This window comes from Periplaneta americana, chromosome 12 (genome assembly GCF_040183065.1).
Source record: "Periplaneta americana isolate PAMFEO1 chromosome 12, P.americana_PAMFEO1_priV1, whole genome shotgun sequence".
NCBI classification, from domain to species: domain Eukaryota; kingdom Metazoa; phylum Arthropoda; class Insecta; order Blattodea; family Blattidae; genus Periplaneta; species Periplaneta americana.
The window spans coordinates 6868263-6879214 of NC_091128.1; positions in this window are offsets into that span (position 1 = coordinate 6868263).

Sequence of the window (10952 nt, forward strand, 5' to 3'; positions counted from 1 at the left end):
CAAGATGGTTTACACTTTATAGTAATTAGGCTATCTTTTATAGCAACTAAATAAAAAAATTGTTTGTAACACAATGATATGAAACATGAAAATATTAAAAGCTGGTTCACAATAAACCGAGAACGGAAACGGCAACGAGAACTAGAACGGAAATATTTTTAAAATAAATGTATTTAAAGGTAAGCATTCACAATTAACTATTCTGAATGCTCACATTTAATACTGTACATTTATTTTAACATTATTTCCGTTCTCGTTTCCGTTCCCGGTTTATTCTGAACCAGCCTATACTATAGAAAACTACACTTTCTATTGGTGTGCACGTTATAAATTATTGTTACAGAACAATCATTATCGTATTCTAGCCATGTTACAATATAAAATTATATAGGCCTATATGATTTACAATAATTATCCTATGTTATAGGAACGAGAATAACAAATTAAGAATTAATCAGATTTCTAATACTTGTACCTAATGATAACTTACAAGACAGTAATAAATAATAACCATCATAATAATCCTGATAATCATAATCTTAATCATCCTAATGATTACGATAATGATGATAACGGTAATACTACTAATAATAATGATATAATGATAATAATAATAATAATAATAATAATAATAATAATAATAATAATAATAATAATAATAATCGCTGTAGAGTAAACGGTTAGCACACCTGACTGTGAAACGATCGGCTTCCGGTTCGAATCTTGGTTGGGACAAGTTAAGACTGGTTCACAATAAACCGAGAACGGAAACGACAACGATAACGGAAATATTGTTAAAATAAATACATTTGAATGTGAGCATTCACAATTAACTTTCACGTTCCCGTTAATCTTCTCGTTAATTGTGAATGTTCACATTTAAATACATTTATTTTAACACTAGCTGTACCCGTGCGCTCCGCTGCACTTATTAGAAATAAATATAAAGTAATTACATAATTAAAATAGAACATTGGGTCCAGGGAACATTCGTGTTTGATAGAAGAATAAATCGTTTAATATGTTACTTAATTTAAATTGTATTTAAATAATTAAAATGCTATCATTTTGATCCAGAGACCACTCATTTGGTGCAAATATAACTCGTTTAACATTTTTCTAAATTAGTCTTGAATGCATCCTTTAATAAATCACTCCAAATTAATAGAGTTGATTGTGTAAAAATGTAAAAATTCACGATCTTCTATGCACTACTGCCATAGAACGAATAAATTTGTTTTTCTTCCTACTAAAAAATTTAATAGTTTGCACATAGCAGTTACGGAACAACGACGCTACAATCTGAGGCGGCGGTGGAAATGTATTGTTATTTTAAAACTCTTTTATATCCTTAAATATCAGAGCTATCAAAATTTTGCCTGGAATAAAACTTATCGAAAATCATTTTTGAAGAACCTTCTGTTATGTAACATTTTTCACAAAAATCAATAATAAGCGAGATATTTTGGTTTATTTAATTCAGGCCCCCTTACAACCGCCCTTTTAAATAAAGTATTTTGAATGCTACATAGCCTAAAATTTAAGTTACAACGAACTTAATTTATATTCAAATTTTCACTGAAATCCGTTCAGCCATTATCGCCTGAAAAGGTAACTAACATCCAGACAGACAGACAGACAGACAGACTTAAATATCAGTCCTATCAAAATTTTGCCTGGAATAAAACTTATCGGAAATCATTTTTAAAGAAATTTTTGTTATGTAACATTTTTCACAAAAATCAATAATAAGCGAGATATTTCGGTTTATTTACTTCAGGCGCCCTTATAACCCCCCCTTTTAAATAAAGTATTTTGAATGCCATATAGCCTAAAATCTAAGTTACAACGAACTTAATTTATGTTCCAATTTTCATCGAAATCCGTTCAGCCATTATCGCGTGAAAAGGTAACAAACATCCAGACAGACAGACAGACATACAAACAAAAATTTCAAAAAAAGCGATTTTCGGTTTCAGGATAATTAATTAATTATATATGTTAGGACCAATTATTTTTGGAAAAGCGAAAATTACCAGAAAAATTTCGCTTACAGATTTATTATTAGTATAGATTATTTCTCGTTGTCGTTTCCGTTCCCGGTTTATTGTGAACCAGCCTTTACCTGGCTGAGGTTCCTCGCCTCAACCCATTGAGAGCAAATTCTGGGTAACTTTCGGCACTGGACCCTGGACTCATTTCGCTGGCATTATCATCTCATTCAGACGCTAGATAGCTATAGCAGTTGATAAAGCGTCGTAAAGTAACTAATTTAATAATAATAATAATAATAATAATAATAATAATAACCCTCATTTATTCTCTGTTGTTATGATAAAGCAAATATAAATTACACTCAGGAGGAACGCAGAATAAATATAGGGGGGAAATGCCTGTTATTATTCGGTTGAGAAGCTTTTGTCACCCAGCCTGCTCTCAAAAAACTTGAAAGTTAGAATTTATAAAACAGTTACATTACCGGTTGTTCTGTATGGTGGTGAAATTTGGACTCTCACTTTGAGGAACAGAGGTTAAGGGTGTTCGAGAATAAGATTCTTAGGAAGATATTTGGGGCTAAGAGGGATGGAGAATGGAGGAAGTTGCACAACGTAGAACTGCAAGCATTGTACTACACCTGACATAATTAGGAATATTAAATTCAGAGGTTTGAAATGGGCAGAACATCTAGCATGTATGGGCGAATCCAGAAATGGATATAGAGTGTTAGTTGGATGGCCGGAGGGAAAGGACGTTTGGAGAGGCAGAGACTTAGATGGGAAGATAATATAAAAATGGATATGATGGTAGAGACTGAATTAATCTTGCTCAGGTTAGAGACCGATGGGGGGCTTATGTGAGAGCGGCAATGAACCTCCGGGTTCCTTAAAACGCATTTGTATTTTAAGAAATTATGATCAATTTGTGAAAGGATCTACTCTATTTCGTAATTCTGTCCTTCCTCTTGCAAAAGTGTTTCCATTTCACATGCAGCATTTTATCAGTTGGGAAACAAAAATATCTTTTGTCAGAGTCTTTGGTCCTTTATAATATAAATAAGTATTAATTATTTTATTTCGTCCTTACACAGCACAATAATTACCCATGCTGATGAAGATGCCGTTGCATAACAACGAAACATCCAGATGTGAACGCGCAATATAATAATACAGTCGTGTGTTATCCATTACTATAGCGTATACAAAACACTATCGAATGATTAAATATGCAATGTCAACGAAATGCTGATAGCGAGAAAGTATATCATAGCTCCAACCATAACGTGTTATTGTTTTAGACTAGCTTAGGATTAGGTAACGACTGAAAGTGCTGCATTATTTTGCTTCTCCAGAAAGGCAATAAGTAGTTCATTAAAATAGTGTGACTTCTGTAAGAATGTCGACAATCATAATGTGCTGTATTATTGCATACCACACTGCTGTGCCTTCTTAAATTACTTTATGAACATTAATATTTCAGAAAGAGTCACGAATTTCAGTGATGAGCGGCAATTAAGCCGGCAGTCAGTGTACGCATTTCGTAACGATAAGTCGGCCGTGCGATAACAGGCCGGGACCCGGTATTCCTCGTTCCCGAGAGTGCCAATCTCGAGATTACGATTCTCGGAACTGGCGTTATCGGCCAGCCAGTCTCGCCTACGAGACGAGCGGGAGTAAGAGGCTGTTTGCCCGACTCTAGTAAAGACTACAGACACGATGGCGCATCAGTACATTTTCTCCGCAATGTGCGTGAACACCTAACGCTGACATTTCAGGACCGCTGGATTGGTCGGGGAGGCCCCACACCTTGGCTTGCTCCAGTGACGGCTCGTGAGTTCTACGATGAAAGAGTAATGGAATGGAGAAAAATTCTCTCCGGCGCCGAGATTTGAACCCGGAGTTTCAGCTCTACGTGCTGATGCTTTATCCACTAAGCCACACCGGATACCCACCCCGGCGCCGGACAGAATCATCTCAGATTAAGTTCCAACTCTTGGGTTCCCTCTAATGGCCGCCCTCTGCACTACGTCATAGATGTCTATGAACGTAGGACTAAAGTCCACACGTGTGCTGAGGTGCACTCGTTATGAGTGACTAGTTGGCAGGGATCAGCACGTAGAGCTGAAAACCCGGGTTCAAATCCCGGCGCCGGAGAGAATTTTTCTCCGTTCCATTACTCTTTCATCGTACGATGACGTAGAATATCTGCATGGAAATATCATATGTACTTCGGTACATTAAAATAATATATATGATATGCGTAAATCACTTCGTGATTTAAGACGGCCCTTATTCCGTCGGATCCCGGCCAACTAGTCACTCATAACGAGTGCACCTGAGCACATGTGTGGACTTTAGTCCTGCGTTCATAGACATCTATGACGTAGTGCAGAGGGCGGCCACTAGAGGGAACCCAAGAGTTGGAACTTAATCTGAGACGATTCTGTCCGGCGCCGGGGTGGGTATCCGGTGTGGCTTAGTGGATAAAGCATCAGCACGTAGAGCTGAAAACCCGGGTTCAAATCCCGGTGCCGGAGAGAATTTTTCTCCGTTCCATTACTCTTTCATCATATCATGACGCAGAATATCTGCATGGAAATATCATATATACTTCGGTACATTAAAATAATATACCGTGAGTTCTAGGTTAGGTGGGGGAAGATTAAAAATAAACTTAAGTTTTATACCATATGTCTCTATAGGTGCCTCTCAATTTGCTGTTATAGTTACATCAACATATCATTTCATATTAGCATTCGTTGGACTAGAAAGCATAGGCCTACTTAAGAATTAACATTTAACAATTAAAATATTTCTACATAGTGGTTAGTACATGCATAATTAAGAAAAAAATTCAAGTTAAACAAAACAACAAATTTACAATGCCCGATTATTTGTATAGCTATGCTGCTTTTCTGTTCTTCTGATGCGCAAATTTATCAATCACTTTCGAAATAGAGTTCATTATTTTGTGAATGCAGTCTTTGTTAATAGAAAGAACAGCCAGTGAATTTAATCTTTCTTGTGTTATAGTGTTTCTCAAAAAAGTTTTTAAGAGCTTAAGGGTGCTGAAACAACGCTCTGCTTGGGCAGTATCCACAGGATCACAAGAACTTTGTTACTTCCTGGAGTGTGTCTGTGAGTTCATTTTCATGGAGTAACAATATCAACGCACTAGAGGTAAGTACGTTCCTGAACGCGGGATTAGAGTACAATACACTTACTGTGCTGCAACCAAGAGAAAGTCTTTGCGGAATGAAACGGAGCGGGGTAATGCTGTGATGTCATAAGATCACACACGTGGGTACTCGTATCTCTATTGGCCCGCTCTCACAGCACAAACAATAACATTGTTACACACATATTTATACTACTCTAGTTACAAAGTTAGATCACTGTTAATCTCCCGGTATTTTAATCCCTCCATATAGGAAATAACATAGGGAAGACTGTTGTACCTTCAAACACTTTTCACATTATATATATATATATTTTTTTTTGGGAAATGAACATTTTTAAAAGAAAAAAAATGCTTGAAATAATTATTGAAGATTCCTTTACAACTTCCTGTATGTATTTTCCTGTTTTACAGATCTATTAAGGATGGAAAAATAAAATGAAGGGATATGTAATGTGTTCAAAGGTACAATGGCTTCGTGTACCTTGGAACATTCCCTCTTGTAAGTTGGAACACTTGGAATATAGGTGGGGATATAGCTGTAAAAACTGGCAATCATATTTAAAATGTATCTGCCATCATAAACCAGAGCAGGCTTCTCTGATTGAGTTTTTATTTCCTGGAGGAGCAATAACTGCTTCAACAGTTTCTTCAAGGCGTCCGGATCAAATGGGGGCCTCTTAACTCCAGACTTACCACGTAACATGATCTTACAATAAAAGAAAAACAAAAACCGATAATATTGTGTACTTTGGAACATGTTCCATGAGATAAGATTTTTGTGTTCAGAGGTACACGAGGGTACACTTTTAAACAAATATGGCTCCCAAAACTAGAGATTCGAATAAATCATGGAAATTAAAATATGTTATTACTCACCGGACGATAGGGAACACACCGTACTTGAAAGGTATTAACAAATACAATTTGGTTTCGTGTTAGAAAACATATATGAATGAACGAAATGTTTACTTTTGGTACTAAAAAAACTTATTTTGACCACGGAACTCACACTTTGCAGTAAATCAAACTGAAACTACGACCAGAACTACTTAGCGGCTTTCTCTATAATCTACTTCAGTTTTGAGTCCTCTAGGTAGCAGCAAAAATTAAAAAACAAAAAATGTTCAAAGGTACACTATGCTAAAGGTACAACAGTCTCCCCTATGCAGGAGAGCGCATGGTTTTTAAACTGACGTTATAACGATAATATTATCTATCTACTTCGCTCCAATACATGACGCAACAGTAAGCACATTCCTTTCACGGTTAATCTCCTGGTTGGAGAACAGTAGTTCATTTCTAAGTATTTCCTTATTCAGCATATTGTATTGCGTAATAATATTTTGAGCATTGACTCAGGGAAATTATCACAATAAATAGGGAATTTTTTGGAATAAACTATTGAAAATGCAGAAAAAATTCTGGAAGATTGGAATCTGTCACTTATTTCATACCTTATGATATCACATGCTTCTTTTGAATTGACACAACACTTATGTTTTATATGCTCTAACGTTGTTAATGCGTGTTTTAAAATTGTCATGTGATTTTACTACCTCAGACAAAAATGCTTTAAAACTGTACACCCCTTATTAATCCACAGAGTTTTTTCCTCCCAAAACCAGGTAATAAAAACAATATAACGATTTTCTATTCTTACATGTCATTAAACATTCCTTCTTTTCAAACCATTCAGAACAAACTTTTCTGCGTTTCTTTCCGTCCTGTTGAACGATGTTAACGTTTTAGTAGCAATGGTTAATAATTGTACAACATTTTTTGTGCTGAAAAACAGAATGCTGATTATTATCAAGTCTGATGCGCTGATTACGAATATGTAATCAGATTTTTTCCACCACGTCAGGTTTCTGAGCACTGCAACAATGTTATATTTTATGAATAGCCATAAATACAGTGTGGGCGGGAAGTAACTGGGTATTATTAATTAGCTGTAGAATTTTTAATATCGATGGACCCATAATGAAAATTGTGTGTATATGTAGATCGTTAAATAGAGTTTGAACTTTTGCTCGTCCGTAGTATAGATGATGGCCGTGAGGGACGGTTAGCGCAACAATAGCAAAGATTGTCGATCACCTATTTGTTCGCGAGAGAGAGCAGATTGCTGCTCGCTACGAAGTGTGGAATTTCGTTGTTTTCGTTCGAGATGATGCCATATGGAGAAAGGAAGGAATGGCACAATCCGTCCAGAGATGATAAAGAATTGGAAGCATGGATTCGGGGCATTATCACCAATGCCCCACGCAGCTTCCTCCAGAAGACTGTGGATTCCATTACCGGCCGCTTGAGGAAATTGGTGGAAGCCACAGGTGCCTACGTTTAATTTTGATGTATGTATACGCATTCCATTTTACAAGGTACACAAGAAATAAATTTCCGTAATTTATTGTTGTAAATATAGAATTTATACACATTTTTCAATACCTAGTATACATGTAGCACTTCATTGGTTTATATCCATTATGCCAAGTCCCTCTTCACTTGACACATCTGAATCATGGTCTGTTGATACTTGAAATATAAGACAGACTTACAGGGTACCTGGTAATGAAAACAGAGACAGTCTGTACTTTGTTTAGTTCGAGTGTAGAGATTTTGTTAGTAGTTTGAGCTGTTCTGTGTGAAATGAAATGAAGAAGCAAAGGCGTAGTTGTAAAAACTTTCCGAACCAATGGTATGGTGTGAACAAAAAACCACTAAGATGATTGTTATTTCTGATGTTACTGGATTTTCTTAAAAAATAAGAGACTCATTCAGTATCCTAATCTCCCGTCAGCTATAAGACCAATATCTCACGGAGAAAATTTACCTGTCCCCATTCCACCTTCTACATTGCAAGAAGAATCGGAATCTGATATGTCATCTGATGATGATGTGCAGCCCTTTACATCAAGGGATGACGCCTACATTCCAGATGAAGAGAGAGAAGAAAAGCCACATTTAATGGAACTCAATGATTAGTATACGTGATTTGTATTTTACTAAACAGCTGACGGAGCTTCTAGGATCTCGTCTTCAAGAATGGAAGGTGCTGGATAAAGATGCTAATTTTTCAATATTTATAAACATAAATAAGAATCTATTACCATTTTTTATAGTTACAGATTCTGGAGTTTGTGCATGCAGCGATGTAAATGGACTGATTAAAACTAGGTATTACACATAATGCTAAAGAGCGGCGCTTATTTATAGATGCTTCTAAAATTAGTCTGAAAGCCGTTTTGTTACACAATGACAATATCTGTAGCATACAGTGCAGCAATGAAAGAAACATACAAAGAAATGTGTCGTATTCTTGAAGCCATTAAAATATGAAACCATTGTTGGCATATTTGCGGGATCTTAAAGTCTTCTACATGGAATGCAGAGTGGATTCACTAAATATCTGTTTTCCTGTGCCTTTGGGATACTCAATATCACTATATAGTCGAGGAATGGCCAAGAAGAGAAGATTTCACTCCTGGGAAACATAATGTAACATTTGAACCTTTAGTTGACCCACAAAAAATATATCTCCATCCTTTACACATTAAATTAGGGCTCATGGAGAACTTTATGAAAGCTATGGACACAACAGGCGAAGGTTTCAAATATCTACGAAGAATATTACCTGGTTTGAGTGATACAAAATTAAAAGAAGGAATATTCATTGGACCTCAGATTAAAAAAAGTGATGGGTGACCAATTTTTTTTAGAAAAAATTAACTCCAAACGAACGTGCAACATGGATGGGAGTCATTTAAAAGCGTTGTGAATGGGTTCCTCGGCAACAAGAAGGAAGAAAATAATGACGAAATAGTTCAGAATCTTTTTCAAAATTATAAGAATTTTGGATACAGGATGTCTGTCAAATTCACTTCCTGCATTCTCATTTAGATTTTTTTTTTCCTAAAAGCTTGGGTGCAGTGCGTGACAAACAAAGGGAACGCTTTCATCAAGACATTTTAAGATGGAACAGCGTTATAAAGAGAGATGGAATCCATCTATGATGAGTGATTACTGCTGGTTCATACAAAGAGAGAATACTACAACATACACAGAAAAGTGTTTTAAAGCGATGCCTGCCTTCCACTACGTAAATGTAAGTAGCCATTTACATCATTATAACATGAAGGATACTTTACTTTTAGCACTAACACCGCTATAATAGTGGAAGACAATGTTTATGCATTCTGCATTAGATATTAAAAATGTGGAACTGCTTAGTTAGTATCGAACTTTTCAGAAGTGTAATAGGGGTAATAACTGAAAATCTGAGGGTGCTGCTGAAAAATGGGTTCCATTTTTGGATTCAGCATGACAAATATGTGGATAGTAACAATGTTTCATTTCGGCACAATTTTGAAAATTAAAATTTGTTGACTAGTGTAATTATTAAAGGAGAAAAATTCGTTCCGACGCCGGAGATCGAACCCGGGTCCTTGGTTCTACGTACCAAGCGCTCCCTCAGTGATTAGATACGAGAGCTTTAATTGTCAATTTATCTTCTAATTTTAGCCGCGAGAACAGAGTTTGAATCAAACTGTCTACTGCAGGGCCGGGCGCCTAGAGGAGATTCCGCTCTCTCACTGGGAGCCATCTGACCTCTCTTCAACCCCTTTCTTCCCCGCCGAACACCGCGCAGTGTTGATGCCGTGACGGATGAATATTAAGCGTCCCACCTCTTAGAGTCTGGATTAGCTCGCGGTGTCCAGCCCTGGTCTACTGTATTCATTCTTTGAAGCACTTTTGCACAATTTATAATACTTTTAATTAATGGTGTGATGTTGTATACAGTTTTGTAAACGTACTTATCCACATTAAAAGCTGTACATACACTCACATGCACTTTACGTTGAACTTACTGTATTATACAGGGACATCTTTTTATTTTATATCACATTTTTAATATTAACTTGCCTATACCTTTGCATCAACAACGTTTGCTACCCACTTCTACGACTGGAGTTCGATGATACTGGCGTAATATACAAACAAATCACTGTACTAGGTATAGGAGGGAAGAAAAGTAGTTCATCCATTTACGTAAACTAGGAAATATCGCGCTTTTGAGTTTGATCATTTTCATTAGGTTTTTGTTTAATCAAAATACAGTACAATATTAACAATGAGTGTTTTTACTCACGAACTGAGCTGTCCATGTGGTCGTATTCATTATGCAGTGTATATTATACTGTCTACAGCACATTAGCGTACAATATAAAGATTGAAGTTAATTGAAAAATAATCATAATATGGATATTTAAACACATTTTTTAAAATGGTGGCCGTTCATTTCGATACAGGCTTCAGTTCTAATGTGCATATTATCGCACTATAGACTATTATACCTAATCCCAATTACCAGTTTCGTTCTTCGTACTAGTAACTCATGTTGAAATAATTCTGTACCTACTCTATAAAAGAGTACCTTACGTACTGTAAGTTCAATCTTCACTTCTGCCCGATCCGAAAAGATAAAAGACATATACTATCTACTGTCCGTCCAAGTCCAAGTGGTTATGTCGTAGGGTCGTGGAGAGGGAGGAAATCACGTGATAGTTAATTACTTAACGAGGTCCTTTTATTTAAGTTGTTTTAAACAGTTGTATAATATTACGTAGACGTCCAATTCCTAACAGAAATTAATGATCTCAGAAAAGAGTTAAGGCAGCCCAGCCACTAGCAGGCGAATGAAAGCTGGTGGGGGAAACCGGGATACGACGTAGGCAAATGGACGACAGTAACTTTGCGAAAATGATTCAATATTGAAA